General features: G+C 35.0%; 1 long non-coding RNA gene and 1 pseudogene across 1 annotated transcript; one reads left to right on the top strand and one right to left on the bottom strand.

The window, feature by feature from the left end:
• The first annotated feature begins 7,835 nt into the window (after positions 1 to 7,835).
• Positions 7,836 to 10,060, top strand: LOC121311335. Its single transcript, XR_005949188.1, has 3 exons — positions 7,836 to 7,937; positions 8,055 to 8,110; positions 9,999 to 10,060. It is a non-coding gene; the product is annotated as an uncharacterized LOC121311335 (long non-coding RNA).
• A 6,766-nt stretch (positions 10,061 to 16,826) lies between these two features.
• Positions 16,827 to 19,563, bottom strand: LOC121311333 (annotated as a pseudogene).
• Between the last annotated feature and the right edge of the window lie 2,260 nt (positions 19,564 to 21,823).

The raw sequence follows: 21,823 nt of genomic DNA, 5'->3' as shown, positions 1-21,823 counted from the left end.
TTACGGTGTGCCGTGGGAGCCAGTGATTATAACCTTTCTCGTGGGATGCTTGACAGTCATAATTCTCCTCTGGAGGACCCTCCTTGTAGTAAGTTTATTCAAAAATATTTATATATATATATATATATATATATATATATATATATATATATATATATATATATATATATATATATATAGCTCTTTTTAAAAGGGTTAGCCAGTCAGGTAGTGGAATAAATTATTCTGTTTGTACTAGTTTAGAAAAAAATAAAGAAAAACCTGTTCTTGGATTTAGCAAGTTGCACCTTAATTTTGTTGGTGTAGGTTTTACTGTGTGTTTTATTTTTACAATGTTTTTTTTTCCCTTTTCTTTTAGATAAAGAATAGGACATACCTATGTAAGTAACCTTATCTTACTGTTATATATGAAAACCAATGTGAAGCTTGAGATTGCTTGTTTTTAATATGCTAACGCACCAGTCTGTGTGTACATGTTATTGCATCCCAGAGCCATCACAGGGAGTGTTTGTTTGTTTTAAAACTTGATGTATTATTTTTTTTAATGTGGAAAAAATTCAGTAGTTACATTTTTTTTTCTTTTAAAATTTCTGTTTTCTGAAAAGAAAGAAACAAATGAATATGCTTGTAAATAAATATTACAATTTGTATTCTATATACTGGGTTTAAAGTTTCTAACTGCCATGTTTATTATTATTTTAGTGACAGAAAAGCAACTGGGGGAAAGAGTTCTGCAGTTATTTGAAGAAAAATGTGAAGTTCTTGAAAAAATATCAGAATTGAAACAGAAGGTAAGCACACATTTCGTTGAATCTTTACCTTTGAAAATAATATTGAAAATAATGCACTTGTTACACTTAGACCATACATATTGTTTCTTGAAAAGTTTACATAAATTATTATTTTACAGCACATTTACCAAAAGTAATCTGTTGATACAATCATTGTATAATAAATCTGTAGCTGTAAGGTTGCCTGCCCCCTGAGACTAGCAGCTACAATCAACAAGAAAAACACATGTTTTACGTTTCATATTTTATATGTTTCTTTGAAATTTTAGATTAAGGAAAGTGAACAGCAGTTAGTGGAGTCCGAGAAAACAAAATCCTCTTCTGCCCATGAAAATGAAAAACTTCAGGTAATAAAGCAATGTCTCAATATATGTTAAATGCTGCACATCAATTGTTGTGGTAGTTTACCATTTGTTTTCTCTTTCACTTTAAAAGGAAGCATTTGAAGCTTTACAAAAAAATAATGAAAACCTGATGGAAAAGCTCAGGACACTGCAGTCTGCTGTAGAAGAAGAAAGGAGAAAGAACCTGCATCAAGAAGAAAGAGTAAGCAGTATCATATTTTTTATATATCCGCTATCTGAAAGCCTCCAAGCAGACTGGCTGAGAACCTTCTCGCCAGAAACTGAAAGTAATAACCCTAAATAAACAACTCGGTAGACAATAAGGAAGACCCATTGCAGAAACTTTTGTCCACCGAACTAAAATGGTCTTTTTTGTTTTACTTGCCAACATTTGGAAACTACCTCCGGGGTAGGGGGGTCATACGCAAAAAACACTCTATCAAATAATAGACGTATCCCCCACAACTCAACACGACACGACCATCATAACAGCAAAAACAGACATAATGAAGCGTTCTTACCTTTTGTATAAGTTAGTGATCAGTAGATGTGTCGGCCGCACTGTGTACATCGTGTGGATTTCAGTAACTATACTGTGCAGATTAAAAGATTTATTTTTTTTGTATGAGTAAATATCGGGACTTTCTTCCTATGTATCGGGACATGGGACATTTGCTAGGAAATCGGGACTGACCCGACCATATAGGGCGGCATGTATACAGCTCAGGGCGGGCCTAGATTTAGGATGCTGTTTCGATGTGTCCCAAGGCCTGCAATCCAAGATCAGGGCCAGCCTTTACATATATATGAATGCAAAGCAGACTTACGCCTCCTTTTCATGTCACATTGCCAATTTGATTTTTTTATGATAACACAGAAAAACACAGAATTTCTATGATGTTGGAGATTTTTTGGTTTTACATTTGGGGAGGGCAAAACACATGAAAGGCTTTTTCTGTTTGTTTGATAATAACCAATTCAATACACATATCATATATAAACCTTAACACAGGTAACGTTGCTTTAAATTTACGTAAACAAACCTGTGTAATAAAACTGCTTCCGGTATTCAAGTTCGGTGTTGAATGAGGCTTCAGTTTACTTCAGTCAATATCCAGAGCTGTTCAAAGATGCCAAAAACAGTAACAATCAACCCTGAAGATCGGATCAACGAGTTTGGCAAGGATGAATTTCACGTCTGGTAATGTGCTTTTTTTGTACTTCATGCAGCAAGGTTTACAAGGAAAGGTAAACAGCCAATTTGGGATTCTTTTCTGTGCCAGCGTCTCACAACAGTCAGGCAGGATAATGCTGCAGCTGTATTTGACAATAGCCACCTGGATGGCGAAGACTAACTCCAAGTTGAACTAACATGATTTTTTCTATTACTTTATATATATATATATATATATATATATATATATATATATATATATATATATATATATATATATATATTAGCTCAAAGAGCCAGCTGCCCAACGTTTCGATATGTTGTACATATCTTTCTCAAGGGAGCCTGTGTTTGAATCAAAACATTGGAGGTATTTATAGGTGTTTGACGGCATGACAACTACTTGTTATTGTTTATATTCAAATCCATGATTTATTCTTACTTGATGTAATGGTGTTCTATATGTGACTTCACTTTTACTTATATCTTTTAAATCTGTATTAATTCTAATTAACATTATTTTATATAAACTTATATTCATATTATCAAGCAATGCTGGCTGTGAGGATCAGCCTTGATATAGTCTCCCCAGCACATCAGCATGCACAACTTTTGAATTAATTTTGTCTATTTAGTTATTTTTAACTTTGAGATATTTATTTGAATTAGTTAGTTTATTCTTTTCTGTTGAGTCTCGCTGGCATAATTGTGTTCAGTCTATTTATCCATTTACTTTCTTTTATTCTTCTATATGTCGCATTGTCTAATTTTAGCTGTTCTAATACTACAAACTTTACATCATTTATGTCATGTCCTTGACTGGTGAAGTGCTGTACTATTGGTTCATTCATTTTTTTTATTTCTAATTAATGAAAGGTGGTTCTGAATTCTTTTATATAAAGTTGTTCCAGTCTCTCCAACATATTTTATTTCATCACATTTTTCACAGGCTATTCCATAAACAACATTGCTATTTTTACAGTAGATATTAGTTTTTAGTGGATATGTGGTGTTCTTATGTTTAATTATATTTTTACTTTTGTCCATGTATTTACAAACTTTACATGTACTAGTGCAAGTATTTGTAGAACTTATTCTGTCAATTATTCTTTTATGTTTACTGTGAACTAGAATATCACCTAAATTAGCTTCTCTTTTGAATGCTACAACTGGGGCCTTAAAAATACTTTTTTCAATTTTTCTGAATTATGTAGAATCCGCAAGTGTTTCCAAACAATCTTAGAAATATTGGGCAAAAGTTTAGAGTACGTCATTACTAATGGGACTCTCTTGACCTTTTTATCTCTATTTTTATAATCTAGTAGATCATCTCTTTTTAGTTTTATCCACATTTCTTACCTCTGTCTCTAATTCTCTCTTTGTATCCTCTTTTTTTAAGATTTGTTTTTAATACATGTCTTTGTTATACATAGTCACTTTCTTTAGAGCATATTCTTCGTATTCTTATTCCTAGACCCTTTGGGATTGCCCTTTTAGTGTGTATTGGATGTGCAGAGGACATGTGTAAATACTGGTGCATGTCAGTAGGTTTACAGAAGAGGTCAGTCTCAATTGAACCTTCTTCAAGTTTTACTACGGTATCTAAAAATTCTATTTCTTTTCTTGTCTATATATATATATATTTGTCTTTATTGATTAATGGCACTGGTAAGCTTGTAAATTGCTTAGAATTTGAAAGTGTAAAAAATTGTATTTACACTGTAATATTTCAATACCTGTTGTGATTATTATTGTTAATGTTGTTCTGCTGGTGATAGAGCAGTAGTTTGTTATGTATTGAGCATGTTGAGCAAAGTGTGTCTGATGTATGACGATGTATTGCTGTGTTTGGATTAGGGCATTTCCCTTACTGAAGTTGCTGTAGCTACATGTGGAACAAGGGTTTTGTTATACCCATATGTTTAGTAATCTTCCAAGAGAAGGGGTAATACTGATGTTTATTCTTTGTTTAGTTTAACGATCGTGTTTGTAAACAAAGACAGTATTCATGCAGGTTAAACAAATACGTATAAATGAGAAGAAACATGTGTAATGTAAAATACATAAATGTTTATTATAAATGGAATGAATGTTAAATATGTTTATTTTTGTATAAAATGATCCCAGGTTTAACCGGTTATTGAATCATTATTTAATGATTATTTAATGTCGTGTCTTTCCTTAGGAGGGAGCAGTAGTATTAGGTGGTCAGTCTTGAGCTTGTCTTGTGAATGTCAGTCATTGTATGTACAACCTGTTAGTCATTTGCAATCTGAGTGAAGTATCCATTACAAAAATAAATATTTATACCTGTCAACACTTGCAAGTTGCTCTTTCCTGCGTTCTAAATACCTCTGTGTTCTTGAGAGAATAATGTGATTGTATATAAAATTGCTACTGTGCTGCATTGAAAAAAATATATATTAATAAGAAACATCTGCTACAAATCAAGGATTACTGCATACCCTGGTAGCTCTTCCATTCTGAGTGCAGGCTATCGTTCCATTAAAAAAACAAAACAAAACAATTTGCCACATTTTTAGGCCTGTTTTTTAGTCACATATGTGAACGCACAAAGGTTCCTTAAACCACAAATATTAAAGGTGTTGCAGAACTAAATATGTGGCAGCATTGGGCCAGCACAGTGGTGTGAACGGGGTCTATGCAATGCTTTCAAAACCTTTTATGACTGAGAGTCTAAGAATAGTCTTTTTTTCTTTTTGTATTATTTTCTCTAAATTAGTTAATGAAAACCTCTAAGATGACTGAGTCAATGGTGGACTATGCTTTATGCTAATTTGTATGATTTATTTTTTTTTTAAATACTGTAGTAATGTGTGTGGTTTTTTTTGTTTTGTTTTTTTCCAGTTGTCTGACACTCAAAAGTCATTCAAGAAGCTTCAGAGTTTAATTAATTCTAAGAGTGCTGAACTGTCAAAGGTAAGTTGCAAAACGTGTTTAATTTTAATTACAAATTTTGTATTCACTTTTGGTGATTAATAAACTCTTGCCTTGCATTGCTTGTAGCCTTTTAAACACAATATAGTATGTACTGGTTACTGCTGCCCAGAACTAATCAAAGTTCAATTTGACCAAGAACCACTATTTCTATCTGACTGTTACGCTTTGTGATTTAGGTACAAACTTGTTTGGAAGAGGCCAGACTAAAAGAAGCAGCAGTAAAAGCTGAACTGCAATCTGTGTTGAAAGAAAACAACACTTTAAAAGACAGTAACAAAAATGTAAGTATCGAGATACAGGAGCAAATGCATTAAGTTACTAATTTTAATGCATTTCTTTGCACAGTGATTGTGAATTGTGTTAATTAATTCATATTTGTTTCCCCCAATTTCAGCTATTGAAAGAGGCCAGAAGCTGGGAAGAGCAATACAGAGAACTTTCTGAGCAAATGAAAACACTCCAGAAGAGTCAGAAAGATTCAGAAGACACTATTGCACGTAAAGACAATGAAATAAAGGTGTGTCTTTTTTATGATCTACCTAACATTATTTCCATTCTGAAAAATGTAGTTAGGTGCTCATTACTTTTTAGCTTTCACAGTACATCCCACTTATGATGAAACTTGGAACAGACATTCGTTAAATTATATTTAGGGCTTCTGTTCGGTTTTTATTCATTACATTTTTTTCGGTGCTTATTTTTAGCTATTTTCAAGTTTTATGTAAATCGTTTTTTTTTTTTTTCGGGGCTTTTGCTTTTTATATACTGTATGAAATTCTACAGAATTTTTTTTCCTGTCACAACATGTGTTAACTCGACAGTACTTGCAAACTTCATGCACCTTCTTTCCTTTTCTGTCTTCCACAACTAAATCCTTATGATCACGGGCATATTCTTCTGGGGTTTCTGTGTGTTTAGGTATTTTTTTTACATTTTGCCACAATTTGCAATTCTTTAAGTTCAATGAGCATGTAACTACTCCCTGTGGAATTGCAATAGCTTTAAATCTTGCGAGAGAACAATCCTCCACTCTAGTAATTGTTATACTGTTTTAAAGTTCGCAGTAGTGTTACAATCCTCCAATAGAAATGTAGAAATTTGCTGTCACTCAGTAGTTGCTGTGGGTTTAAAGTATTCAGAACGAATCAATGTGAGATGCAAGTCAGAAAAGAGGGACTGCCATTGTGTTTTTTTTTTTTTTTTTTTCATAGGTTACTGTATTTTATTTATTTTGTTCACGGGGAAAGGGATCATGTCAACATACTGAGTAACTATTTCCAGCGTTTTTGTTCTGGTGTTTGTTGCATATGCACCGTTTTCATTTTTCTTGGTTAAAACAGAAAATCAGAAGCCTATGAACTGACAATCAATATACAGTGCCTATAGAAAGTCTACACCCCCTTGAACTTTTTTCACATTTTGTTGTGTCAGTGCCTCAGAGTTTCATGCATTTAAATTAGGATTTTTTCCACTTATCTACACACCATACTCCACACTGTTAAGGGGAAAAAAAGTTTTTATTGAGAAAAAAAAATATATATTAAAAATACAAAACTGAAAGATCATAATTGGATAAGTCTCCACCCTCCCCCCCTGAGTTAATACATGGTGGAAGAAGCTTTGACAGCAATTACAGCTTGGAAATCATGCGAATCACTACAATTTAACACAGATTGCGGCCACTTAACTTTGGGTGTGAATTTGAAGGCGATTGGTTACACCTGAGCTAATTTAAGATTGCTATTACAAGGGGGGTGGACACTTATCCAACCAAGCTATTTCAGTTTTTATTTTTAATTAATTTTCTACAAATTTCTAGAATCTAGAATTTTTTTTTCACTTGGAAGTTGTGGGGTAGGATGTGTAGATAAATGAAAAAAAAAAAAAAAAAATTTTAATACATTTTAATTCCAGGCTATAAGGCAACAAAAGGTGAACATTTTGAAAGGGGGTGTAGACTTTCTGTAAGCACTGTATAATGATACTGTGGTTGGATAGTTTTCACATGAAGGTTTTCACATGAATGCCTCTAGGTCTCAGAAACCCTTACTTGTATTTGTTTAAAATGACTTGAATAGGAGCTATTCCACATTTGGTAAATAAAGCCTCAACACTGATAGATTTAATACTTGTTAAAAGAAATGCCACCCATCTGTCACAAAATAAATGAATAAAGACGTTGACATGAACCATTTGTCTAATTAATGGGAAGTTTCTTATTTAGTAAAAAATATGGGTGAATTTAATGGGCACCTCCTTGTGCTGACAGTTACTTTCATCTTATTACAGATGTGCCAATGTAAATTACCTTGTGGTTGAATAAATGTATTGGTGTATCGCGCAAATGTTTTTTGAGGTTTATAGGTTGAAAGTGTATGGAAACTGTAAAAATAATACTGCTGATTGAAAATGAAGTATAAACATGCAGCACTCCTCTTACCCTCTCCAGTGACTCTTGTTCAAGGGTAGTTTATGTATGGTACTTCCATACAGCATCTTGCATATTCCAGTGCTTACGTTGTGTGCTTGAGGCCATTAAGTTGTATGTTTTATTTTTGTAGGTTTTGTCCGATTGCATTACTGAGTTAAGACAGCTTGAAACTGAAGCTAAATGTGAGACTGTGGAGTTGCAGAAAGGAGATGCCAAGTCCAATGAAGAAACTCAAGGTGATTTGTTTGACTATGTTAACATTCCTATAGGTCTATATTGTAAAAATATGTCCAATTTATGTAGTAAATTAGTGTTTTACAATATGCACAATTTTAAATCAAGATTACTTTCAGGTAAAAAGAATGATGCCATGAAGAACAAGATAAAACAGATGACGGACGTGTCACGGGTAAGTCTGACTTTCTTTCATTGACCAATAAATGTCTACTACTCAATTGTCTCTTCAGTATTGATGTATTCTAGCAAAATAAACCAGATACATTTTGTACAGTAACTTACTATACATTGTCTAGTTAAGGATGCACTTCTTATGTTGCCATTTTTTTGACCAAAGGTTTGTATCTACAGTTACATATTATTGGTTCACTATTTGCTGTGGACAACACACATCCCCTGTTTACACGAGCCACTTTTAAGCTGACCGAGACGGCTTGGGTCTTTTTTTTTTCTTTTTTGTAATGGTCTGTTTTTTGGTTTACTGTGAATGCAGTGGTCCCCATACACTCATGGGCAACGCCCCCACTGTCAACATCAAACAGGCACAGACAACAGCAACAGGAAGTTGGCATTCTTACTCTGACAACAACCAAAAATGTATTTGACAGAATGCTGAGAGAGTTTTATAATGTGAAAAAACATTTTATAATTCATGTGGGATAAAAGTGAAACAAGCCTACTTGCCATAAAACTTAGTTAGAAATAATACTTTTCACACATCTACAAACGTAGCCTGTGATCATATTTTGATACCTATCAATATGAAGAAATGTTTGGTTTTTATGGGTATCCATCTAGAATTAAGCAAGTCATTACAGTAAAGTTGCTAAGAAAATGAAAGGTTTCCTTCACACGGTGAATACAGTCTTTTGTTTAAAAGCACTGTGCTTTTCTGCAGGTAGTGCTTGTTTAATTATGTACACCACAGCACTAACAGTTATACAATTTGAAAAATAAAGCTGCAAGCTTGTGGACGTTTTAATCAATTTAAATGTGCAGGCTTTATTTAAATGTGTCATTGTAAGTGTTTTAGCCTTCATTTTTTGTCCCAGTCAGAAACAGTACAATTGTTAAATCTTCCCAGTTTGCTGTTGTATTCACATTTGTTTTAAATACAAAACCGTATCGATGTGTTCAGCAAGTTTTAACTGCAGAGTGATTTGTTGGGTGAGTTGGCGCCATTCAATATAAAATAAACAATCTTATGCGCTGTGTTTTAATTCAAGTTGTTATGATCTGCAATAAATGCACTGTGTTTAATTTGGTATTAAATTATGATTGTGCTGTTATATACTGTTATTTTAACAGCTTCAGAGTTGCTATGGCGTCCGTGAATTGAAGAAAGAAATATAGTCCTTGTTTTTTTTTTTCTGGAAATCTGATAACCCTAGATATGTATATATAAAGCACTAGCTTCAGGTCCAGAAGCACTTTACTTTTAAACAAAGGACTGTATTCACCCCCTACAAGGACATCTTTTGATCTGTATTTTAAATAGTATCATCAACAGTACCATGATGTATTGTTAATATGTGGTAAATAACCTTGAGTGCTGGGGGAGAACGGACACAATTGAAAGTCACATAGGGGAAAAAGGGGTGATTTGATATGACGTCATCAGGCGCGCATTACAGTTCAGGGGTTATGCCTGCGCAGACTGGGCCAAAACCGTCTCAGGCCTGTGCTCAAGTGTAAACAGGTGGCTCAAATGATAATCTTCTAAGCTGATCGACTCTGAGCCAGGAAGTTGTAAGTGTAAACGTACTAACACTGTCTTGGAATCTTTGGAAACGGAATTTAGACTATGATCAGGGCAGAAATTATTATTGTTATTATTATTATTATTATTATTATTATTATTATTATTATTTATTATTTATTTTATTATTATTATTATTTTGTTTAATAGACATAGTTTCACAATCAAAATATTTGACTTCCTGAGGTTAGATAGTATAAGATTTGTGCTAATTGTTTTATAATTAGGATTCCAGCTGTAATCTATGGCTGTTTCATAATACATGTGATTTTTTTTTTTTTCATTTTATCTTTTTATATAGATAAAGACAACTCTGACAATTGTTGAAGGAGAACGAGACCGATATAAGGCAATACTACTGGCTGAAGAAAATTCCAGACACCAACTGGAAGGTAGCTTGTATATTTGTTCATGCTGAATGTTTCTACTCTAAACCCATTCTAGAATAGTATTTAAATCCAGGCTGTTTTTCAGAGCAAATAAAAAAGCTGGAGCATGGTCATGCTTCTTTGAACAGCGAGAAGTCCCGTCTCGAAATTGAATTCAAGACCATGCAACAGAAACTGGACATCATGGATAAGTTGTACCAACAGAAAGAGAATGCACTCCAGCAGTGAGTATTCAAGCAGCTGTCTGCTGGTAAATTGTTGGGAGAGGACAGTGGTTCAATTCATTGCCTAACTGTTTCAAATTATATTTGACCCCCTTGAGGAATAGCCTTGATTTGTTTAAACTGCATCACAGTCGTTTAATACAGTAAATAGGGCCCTGTACGGTTTAACGTCAGCCTCAGTTTGTTACATTTAAAAAGGACTACAGACACTTAAACAGTATGTAATGGGATAACTACAGATTTGTATTATATTTGCAACACTTAAAAGGGAATGATAGGGGAATGCTTGCTTCTTTACAGAAAACTAACACAGGAAGAGTATGAGCGTCGTGAAAAGGAGCAGAAACTATCTGAAGTCGATAGCAAGGCTGTGCAAGCACGAGAGGAATTAAAGATTTACAAGCAAAGAATTCAAGAAATCAGGGAGGAATTACAAAAAACAGACCGCTTTTATAAAATTCAGGTATGTTTGTTTCAGAAGGTGTGTTTTTTTTTTTGTTTGTTTAGTTTTTTTCTTGACAGTTGTACAGATCCAACTCGGGATACAATTCTATTATGTAGCTAAAATGGTCACTTGTTGTCCAATGTATTTCTGAGAAATACACATTTTTATTGGTAATCTGTAAAAGAAAAAAAAAAAAAGGCTAATTGAAATGAATTGTGGTTTACTTGCTTTTGACCTATTGCTTGCAATTTATCTACGTTTTTTTGACTGGCTTACCAATTTATTTTTTTCTTTTTCTTTTTTTAAGATTGCATCTCATGAAAAGAAAGCACATGAAAACTGGGTAAGTGTTAAATGCCATCCATATATATTAAACACAAGTGCTTAATTTAGACAAACGCTATGACTAGAAATAATTGAAAAATACTTGAAAAAACGTTTGTAATTTCATTTTAATTAATATTTCTTAATGGTAAAATGGCGTAATACTAACCATTTTGACTTTATTTTCAACAGCTTAATGCACGAGCTGCTGAAAGGACTTTAGTGGAAGAGAAGAGAGAAACTTCAAACCTAAGACAAAAGTGAGTTGCATCCAAATTGAATTTTGGGAATTCTGTGTGTTTGTAATATCGTTTCACACTAAACGTAATACCCTAAAGCAGTGGTTCACAATCTATGGTCCACGGACCACTGGTGGCCCCCTTCAGTTGGTCCTTTGAAAGCTTACATAATTACTGAAAGGAAGCGGCAGCATAGTTTATAGATCCCATTGCAAACCCAAAATGGTAGACCTTAAAAACTCAGCTACAGAAGCAGGAAGAAAATGCATACATGGAGAATATATCCAAATTAAAAAAAAAGGTCAAAACTCTCCATCGTGTAGTTTTGGAGTGTCTAAAATGTATTCTTTACGAGGTAGTTTTCGTGCATTGTGCTCGTGTGCACTTCACACAGCAATTTGTAAAGTGAGGGATAACACATGACAGGGCGTGCGCTGCATCACATTGACTTAAGGCAGTATTTGGGTTGGAGGCATGAAGTGAAGCTGAGTGCCTTCAGCTAACAAAGCTGTTAATGCAACACAGCACACAATTCCTGGAGTGTGTTATCACGCTTATAAAACAGATACAATAAAAAAAGGAAAGATTTGTTATATATCCTTCCACTTTGGAGGAAAATAGTTCTTCCCAAACAAGGTTCTATTTGTTGTAAACATTAAACTGGAGGCTTTCAATGTTTCCATTTATTGTAATTAAAGTGAATGAAGCCTCCGTGCTGGTCTCAATCGCTCTGTAAACAGAGCTGACATAACCCACAATGTTAGCCTTGTTAGTGACCAAGCATTTAAAAATGCCAGTCATGTATTTTTGTTGATAATGAAAAGATACAGAAAAGGAGGCAAAGGAAAAGTTGACTATTTCACATTACAAAAACACATTAATGGCATTTTTAAACACTTGGTTACTAACAGGCTATCATTGCGGTTTATGCTGGCACTGTTTACGCAGCAATGAGACCAGTATGGAGGCTAACATAACACAATTTAATAGCCTACTCTTGACCAGCAGAATTACACCCTGAAGCATAGAATTATTTTTTTTTTACATTTTTTTTTCTCAGTAAATCTGTGTTATTAAAAGTAAAGTAGAACCTTTTTTTAAAAACCCCAATTTTAAAATAACTTTGCCCACAGAAACAGGCCCACCCAGCACATTAAAACAAAGGAAGGCAAACGGTTCTTTTAATATTAGTGATATTTTCCTGTGCGCTTATTTTTCAGTAAGCTATACGGTTTATTGTGTGGTCCGTCGAGATTTAAAAAAAAAAAAATTAAATAAAAAATCATCCAGTGGTCCGCGAAAAATACGTTTGAGAACCACTGCCCTAGGGAGAGTGTCATCTTCTACCGTTCTTCACACCAGAGGGAAATCTTATCAAAGTAATTCATTGTGTATCGAGTAATCCTCAAAACAGAATGAATTGCTTTGTGATTTAAAACAAAAGTGTAATAGGTGTAAAATACCTCACTTCCTAGTCAATACCAAAAATTCATACCATAGCAAATACCTAGCATCTACTAAACTGATACTTGCATACATTTTGTAATAAAAAGCATACACTAACAGGGTTTTCAGAATACTGTAATTCACTAAATTTAGCTCTCCACATTGTGCTATTACAAATATCTAAAATATGTCACTGTGCTTGCTGTGGTGTATTTACTATTGAAAATAGCAGAATGAACATGCTGCAATTTGAACTTCGTAGTTTTGTTTTTCAGTAAAAAAAAAAAAAAAAAAAAACATATATACAGACAGGTCTTCTGATTACAATACATGCTGTCGGATCATAAAGTTGCAGTCCCCAATTCCACACACATTTTCAGCCAGTCTTGTACTGCAGGGGTCTTGATACTCCAAAGTCAATTTGTTGATCTTGTCTTGCTGTGAGCAGTGCTGAAATAAAGCTCCTTCATTGCACTAATGGAGTACTTTGTCAGACACTGCAAGCAGACCACTACTAGTCTAGCATATGTTTAAATTATCCAAAATTGCGCCAGAATGAACCATTATAATAATTTTTTTCAAAAATATGGCGGTGAGGGGTGAAGGCACCCCCCCCCCCCCCACCACACACACACACTTCCTCCATCGGTGTCCCTTACTACCTTCTAAGTGCCACGTGCCTTAAAATTAATTGAAAACTCTGCACTAATAGTGAACTGTAATTAAATTGCTTAGGCTTCTTTCTCTATGAGCATAAGGTTCATTCCACTTTGTTTCTGTTTTTTGTTTTTGCACTGATTATATTGAGGTTTATGTGCTAATAACACAGAAGTCTGCTTTTTGAAGAAAATATTTTTGTTAAATACACTGCAAGTTCTGGACCTGGTCCCTTCTGGGAATGCAACAAGGAGTGATTGCACATTCTCATTATCACTTTACACAGCTGTCAAGTTCAACTATTGGTATCATCCGGTTTAAAAAAAAAAAAAAAAATAAAATACTGGTTAGCAGGCATATTTGTTGTAAGTTCAATCCATGTGTAATGCATTCTTTTGCATTTCTATTATTATTTCTAGGAAATAAGTGTATTTGAAATTATGGCTAGTGAATCATTCTTTCTATTTTCCCCAGACTTGTTGAAGTTAATGATAAACTCAAAGAAATCCAAAGAACTTCCCTAATTAAATCAACCCCTGGCCGCCCAGATAGACAGATCCCACCACCACATAGAGGTAAGATTGGGTTGTTACATTTTCACATTTTCACTAATGAGACCAGCGTTATTTTTTTAAAACTAATATTTTTCCCTTTGTGTTTTTAGGTTCATATCACCTTGATCATATGATATGGTAATTGTATTTTCTTTTTAAAACCAGGCACACTGAACCATAACAACTGCTATGGCCCACCTCCTGTGAGTGGAGGTGACCCTTCCCACCCACCAATGATTGAGGGCCCTGGGCACCCTCCTTCTGCTCCTGTGGGTAGAAGAGAACCCTTCGGTAAGTCAGGTAGTCTAACCAGTAGAATTGTAACCCTTACCATAAAAACTTTTTAAAACTACTTTTTTCTTCCAAATAATTTAATACATTGTAGAGATGCTTCTCTGTATACACAACTGTATATGTTAAGAGCAATTCAGTTTTTCAGAGATGCCAAATGATAGGCAGAAGGATTCTAAGTTATTCAAGTTTGAGACATACTCACTGTTCCAAACACAGATCGTGCGGTACTGTAACCCCTGCTTCTAATCTTCATATACGTACAGCACTTGCTCATTTTATTTTCTAAACCAAAAAAGTAGGGTTGCAACCTCTTCCCAAAAGGATTCTTTTTTTTTTTTTTTTTTTGGCACACCTGCAGGGTATATTGTGTCATTTTCAAAAATGTATTCACCTGGTCCCACCCCAACAAGTTTGTTGAAAATAAATGCTAATTTCCTCCAAATCAAAACATTGCTCAATGAAATACTTAATTCACAATTCAGATATGTAGATGTATATCATTTTAAAATGACATACTGTCCAAGAAGTCCTAAAACTATTTTAAATTCACTTTAAAATGTGTTCATTTTAAACTTGACATTTTTCTGTGGCAAAATTGTTTTTGTCACGTACATTTTGTTAAAAGAATCCATCTTGCATTATGTTAACATTTAATTCCTTTCACAGGTCACATGGATGGTCAATTTGGTCCAAGAAGACCCCCACCTGAAACTTCCACACGATTTTCTGGCCCTGAACGTGGACTTCCACCTCCATTCAGAGCAGGTATGCTCATGCAAGATACTATGCTTTTTTAAATTGATTTATTTTACAGAGAACTGTATTATGTTGGCCTGAATTGTAACTAACTCATAAGTACATTTTATTTATGTTCTAGATGTTGGAGAATGTGCCCCACCATTGATTTCTAGTGGCCCAAGGACTTCCTCGCCTAGCATTCCATTGGATGACTCGGTAAGTCAGCGAGATGGTTTGATAACTAGTAATACAACATAAGTTGTCTCTTCTTGTATCTCTGTCCTGTATTTTTTCTTTCTTCATTCACTTTTTCCTCTTCTGTTCAAAAGCAAATCCCTGTTGAACCTCAGGCTTTATCTTCTTCCCCACCAAAAGAACCAGCTACTGTGAGTATACAGAGCAGGGTTGCATGGTGTATGTAACTAATTGTGGGGACTGATATGCTTTATAAAAATGTATGTATTTATATGGGGAGCACACCAGAAATGTGGATTATAACATACACCACTAACGGAAGAGGGCATGGTTCAGCAGCTTTTCCCAAGTGCACCTGCTTTGTTTAAATTAAGCCAAGTAATTGATTTTTTTTAATTCATTTTTTTAGATGAACTCTAAAGCTGAAGATGCACCATCATTTCCAGGGGCTCCGATCATGAATTCACCAGTGACCGGTCCTGCACATCCACCACCATCAAAAGGATTTGCCCCTCCACCAATGACCAGACCTCCCAACGGATATGGCCCTCTGCCCTTCGCTGGGCATCCTCTACCTGTCCCAGGCCCTCGCTACAGACCTCCACATCCAGTTAGAGGACCCTATGGTCGCATGCTATATGGGCCTGCTCCGCCCTGGAGTGGTAATACTTTAAGCATTTTTTGTACACCACATTTATTCATGTGATTAATTAGGCAATGTTTTTTGTAACTGGAATATCTCAGTCATGGCTAATTATTTGTACCAGGGCTTTATAAACTGTAGGTGAATTTTAGTTCATCAAGGATCAGTTTCACCCGTCAGTTGCCATTTCTTAGTGTGATCTGTCTCGTGGTAAAAAATAAATAAATAAATAAATAAAATCCTTTTTGGAAAAGTGCCAGGGAATATAAATGGTATAACCCCAACTTTGAAAGTCCATAAGCATTATAAACAATTTTATAACAGTATATTTAATCTCAGTATCTTTGCATCACAAAATCCTAAAACTTTTTTTGTTTTTTTTAAATATCTCTAGGTTGTGGACCACCTCCACCGCACAGAGACTATTGGCCAGGACCGCCCCCTCCATTTGGCTTAAGGGATTTTGCACCTGGAATGAGAGACTTGCCCTCTGGTTTTCCACCACCACATGGACCTTGGGACTATCCCTTTCCACCCAAAAACATGCTTCCTGGGGCTGTTCCTCCACCAGGCATGAGAGACTATCCAGGCCCACAAGGTCCACCACCACAGATGGGTCCCAGAGACTTCAAAGCAGGCCCCCCAGTACCACAACAGATGAGCCCAAGGGACTATCCTCCAGGCCCTAGTTTGCCACCACAACAGATGCAACCCGGAGACTTCTCAAATTCACAGAATGGGCCATAAATTTCACCTAATGGTGGTATTTTATTCAACTAAGCAGAGCAAAAAACTGTTTCTGTTCTTTTATTTTTAAATTCTGTACAATAGTAAAAAATAAATTCATTATTATACTGATGTCTTGTCAAACTGTGTTTGGAATTCAAGCAAATCTTAAATGAAAACATAGATCACTTCTGTGTGGCCTATTACTGTGCAATACATATTTCAATGCAACAATAGGTCAACATCGAAATAACTTCAGTCAAGTGGCAAGATAGGGAACAAACCTTTAGGTAGTTTTTCCAGAAGTTTTTGAATTTCTATGTCCACGTTAAAATGAATGTATGTATCTTCCTTTCGTGAAACCAAGGGAGTGTCTTGCATATGGTTCAAATCAATCCCATTCAAATTTGTCTGAAAAAATATCTATTTACTGAAAATTAAAACAGCATCACAAAATGATAGTGTTCAGCTACAAATGTTGCTGACTGAAGGTTGTGTCAACTAATTTCAATACAAGTAAACATTATTAACATAGTAATATGGTCTCATGTTGAAGTGGTTTAAATGGTAAACAACAGAGGTGTTGTCTATCAAACCCCTCCAAGTGGGATTTAGTGCCTAGTCAGAGCAAGACTGATCAAGCACCTGTATTCCTGTCCAATTTGAAATTTCATAACTACAATCACCAAAAAGTGTGTAATCTGCATAACAAAAAAATTATAATCTGTATATCAAAAAGTATTTCAAAAACTAACATTTGTTACACGGACAAACTAAGACTGTTTATAAATGTCTAATAAAATAGTATTATTGTTGATTAATATAAACCCTTTTCTTAGAACAGCCTAACAATTGTAGAGTATGTTCTGAATCACAAGCCAAAATATTTAGAAAAAATAAAAGCCACCCTTCATGCTAACGCTCATGTAGGGATCAAAGCATTGTCCAGCATCTGAGTCTAAACTAGTCTATATTAATTGTAAGTAGTGTCATTTCTGGTTCAGAAGGTAACCATGGTAACAAAGTGCCTGACAATGAAAACAAATCATTTTGCATTAGGCAAATAGAATCACAGTTTGCATCAAAAAGTCATTATTTACAGATTACTCGTGCCCCTCACAGCAATACAAGGTTACTAAGATGTCAACCCTAATGACTAATTCATGTTGAAAACAACAAAAAGCATTAGAATATATATTCACAATAGAATTTTTTTTTAGTAATTAATTACATGCATCTCTTAGGTTTAAGGACAAACAAATGTATTCCACAGTATTTACATTATGTACTGCAACAATATACTAAACAGTACGAGAACAAACAGCCAATGCAAGAGCATTCCAAAAAAAAAATGTATAGCACAATATGAACAATGTTACTATACCTTCGAAAGCTCCGATGAGTGCAACAGGAGGTTAGGAGAGTGAATGATGAAGCTACGTGCAGGACCAACCAAAAACAGCATGAAACAAAACAGTCACATATTACACAGCAGTATTAGTACTGCAACTAAATCAGACATGATATCAATACTGTATTTCTCAATCTTCAATTTAATGCATGCCAGTTAAGATTTCTGAAAGCCTATTACACATATTGCTTGGATCTAGTTCCTAATAGTAATAGCAGTTTAATGTATTTGTTAAAATTGTAATATCTGTGTAGTACCTTCCAACAATTATCTTTAGCAGTCTCAGTGTTTCATTTTTTGATAAATATAATTCTCTCCAATTTGGAATGTCCAAGAATTTTTTTTGGTGACTCAGCACAGCCAGGATGCAAACCTGAGCTGTATGACTCACCCTGCACACCAACAGCTGTGCTTTTACCAGGTGAGCCACTCGGGGACCCCAGCAGTTTTTAGGCAACCATTTTACTGTATTTTCAATAATGCTAAAGCTAGAGAAAATCCTTACCTCAACAACAACCACTTTAGATCCCTTGTGAATAATAATAATAATTTTACCAGGCACTCTTGTGGTGAAGGAATCTGGTGATCCTGCTCCAGCATCCTCCTCTTCCTGTAACTAAATTCTCTTCCTCACCAAGTGCTAAAATCTTCCTTTAAATAAAAGGAAAAAAATTCAAATGCATTATATATTTTTTGCAATAAATACAGTTTATACCTCTGTATGAAAAGCCCACACTTTGCTTATCCAGTCTACTTTAATGATTAACAGCCCAGTGCCTGGAGGTTACTTTTTCAAATGATAATGGTCAGTTTTGGTGATTTTTCTAGTCTTTCTATAGATGCTAAAACATAATGCACTTTTGCACCCTAGACACTTTTTGATTTTGGGGAAAGTCAGGGCAGGTTTGTACACTTATGTAATTCATTATCAAAGTAGTGATAATGAATGCAAGCGATGCAGGTAAGCATTTAATAGCAACTTTTAAAGTTTCCCTGTATGTTTTCTATGATCCCACAGTGGATCACTGTATTGCACTGAGTTTTGTACACTTCCACTAGTGACCTCTGTTATGTGCATAAATAAGCCAGAAATAACTTCATTTGAGTCTTACCTGCAATGCAACAAAGTATTACAAATATATATTTAAAAACAAATGTAAAACAGGTGACTAATCTTAAAATTACCTTACAGGGACTGGCTGAACATTAAAAGGAAAATCTTTGCTAAAAGTCAGAATATTTAATGACTGTTGATAAAGAGAAGACACATAAAATGAAATTTAAGGTTTTTTGACTGTACATAAACTACATTATAAAGTAATCTATACATTGATCACACGTCTCGGTTGCACCTGTGTCCTGTCAATCAGAAGTAGAGAAACAATTGGGAACACACTGATCGCTATGGCAATTCTTAATAAGGATGCCAGGTTAACCTTCAATATTCCAATCAAAAGCTGCCCAAGAACTCTGGTCAGAACACCTTACCCTCCCAAAAGAGACTCTCGTTACACGCTGCCACTCTGTCTATTGCTGTACCATTAGGGTGGTGCGATTCCACTGAATATCTATCCCCAACATTGTATTGCTGCATCATTTAAAATAGCGTTAAAAAAAAAAGAGAAATTTCAAAAAAGGACGCCAAGATGAGTTTTTAAATAGGACAACATCATCATTTGTAAACTGGAAACACTAAATCATAAGATATGGCAGTTGTAAAAAATAAAATGAATAGCAATTTACCAAATGTTTAAACTTCATTTTTTTTGTTACAATGTTTTTATTATGCTGGCTCTGTTTTTGTAATGTAATACTTGCATACAGTTCAGTTTAAAAAGTACATACTAGGTTCCAGTTTTTCCAAATCTTCCAGCTTGAACTCTTCAGGATGGCTGGACTACATTAAAGGAAACAGAAAGACAATACATCACATACATCACCCCCAATAATGCCATTCTGTACTGGAAACAAACTTGTTTTATGTGACAGTCATTATTCAGTCTTACTACAGTACAGGAAGTGGCTAGTAAAAGGGTACAGCTTTATTCTAAAGCACTGTATGTGAAAAACAGCATATATGCTAAGGGCTGGAACATCTAATACATTTACAATCATGTATTTATATCTACAATGACTGTACTAATTTGTTTCTTCTGATTTTGCATATTAAAAAAAAAAAGTCAAAATTAATCTGACACATACCTCCAAAGCTGCACTCCGCAATTCAAGGCATGTTGCAACTTTCCCTAATGTTTTCTGCAAAGAGAGAAAAACATAAATCCCAAGACTGATGTAATTATACATGTATAGAGCTGTTTTAGGGGTTGTGGTCTATTTTCTTTGAGGGCATGTACGCACATCGTCTGTACTGGGAGATCTTTTGAATCTCCCCGAGAACTGTTTCTATGCTATGTTACAGTGAAACCGGAATGCATCCGTTTACTTGCTGGCTGCCCTCACTCACTGTCAGAGGTTTATTGGCTGGTAAAAGCAGGGAAGCATTTAACGGATTTGTTTATTTTTATTCTTCAAAGCACTGTTTAAAAAAAGATACAGGGACACAAGTAGTGTAATCAGAAATAAAGTAGCCTGATTCTTATTCTGTATTTATCTTTACAAATGTGTACTTGTTTGTATTATATGAAGAACCTTAGCAGTGCATGTGTAACAGGTAGCTGTCACCTTTGGCTATCTCCTTCCTGGACTACACCACCTGGTGGTTGGCTAGTGAGCACCAACTCACTGGGAAATACTTCCCCTAGTAGTACTACACAGAAGACTTCACACTCAGGTAAGTACCAATTACTTCTAAACACTTTCTTTTCTCAACGCAGGTTCCTTTCAATCTGGGGTCCACACACCAGATGCGCAACAAAGAGGCACGCAAGTGGCAAATAGTAAAAGAACTTTGATTGCGGTAGAAAAATCTGAATATTAAAACAATACTAAAAGATGTTAAAAAGCCAGTCGGAAGCAGCCCCACAATGGAACCGGAGCCGAAGGTCACGCAAAAGCTTTTATCGAAGATGGTCAAGACAACAGGAACCACAGTCTAGAGTCCTCCACGAGCAAGAAAGTGCATCGCCTCGTCTGGATTTGCTTCTGCTGCGCTGCCAGTCTCCCAAAGCCTCAATCACCACTGCAGCCCCCCTGGGAGAGAAGATAGAGAGGAACGAAAACAAGAGTAAGAAGAGGAAAAGAATATAGGGAACTGGGTAAGGAGTAGTTCACACATATATAAAAATGGGTCTCGCCGTGGAATCAGGAACCTCCGTCTCCAGTAAACGTGTTCCTTGTATATTCTATGGGGTGCGGTGCAGTTGCAATCGCGGAAGATCACCACAAAGCAGCAGACCATCAGACAGGTCCCGCTGTGCAAAAACAAACCTTCCGAGAAAATATCCAAGTGAAATATCACTGAGAAGCAGAGAACACCAGAGGGCGCCCCAGACACAAAATAAGTAGTCAATAGCCAGTGCTTCTCTTACGTTAATGCGTCTCAGCAAATAAAACTAAAACAAGGAAAGTATCAGTCCAAACACACAACATATATATATATATATATATATATATATATATATATATATATATATATATATATATATATATATATATATATATATATATATATATATATATATATCATATATCAAAATAAGGAGTATAATAATTTCGATGAACTAAGAAAACCAGTTCAACTGCAATAAAAACAGCACCCCAGCCTCGCTACCTTAGAGAACATTCCCAATTCCACCTGCAGCGTAATCAGGCTGTATTGCGTTTATACGCCGAAACCCGCTTCTTTATTTGCTGTTAATCTTTTAGTTATAGTCAGCTCGAT

This window comes from Polyodon spathula, unplaced genomic scaffold (genome assembly GCF_017654505.1).
Source record: "Polyodon spathula isolate WHYD16114869_AA unplaced genomic scaffold, ASM1765450v1 scaffolds_3118, whole genome shotgun sequence".
Lineage (NCBI taxonomy): Eukaryota > Metazoa > Chordata > Actinopteri > Acipenseriformes > Polyodontidae > Polyodon > Polyodon spathula.
The sequence above is the reverse complement of the archived record's forward strand: the minus strand, read 5'-3'. Positions and strand labels throughout refer to the sequence as shown.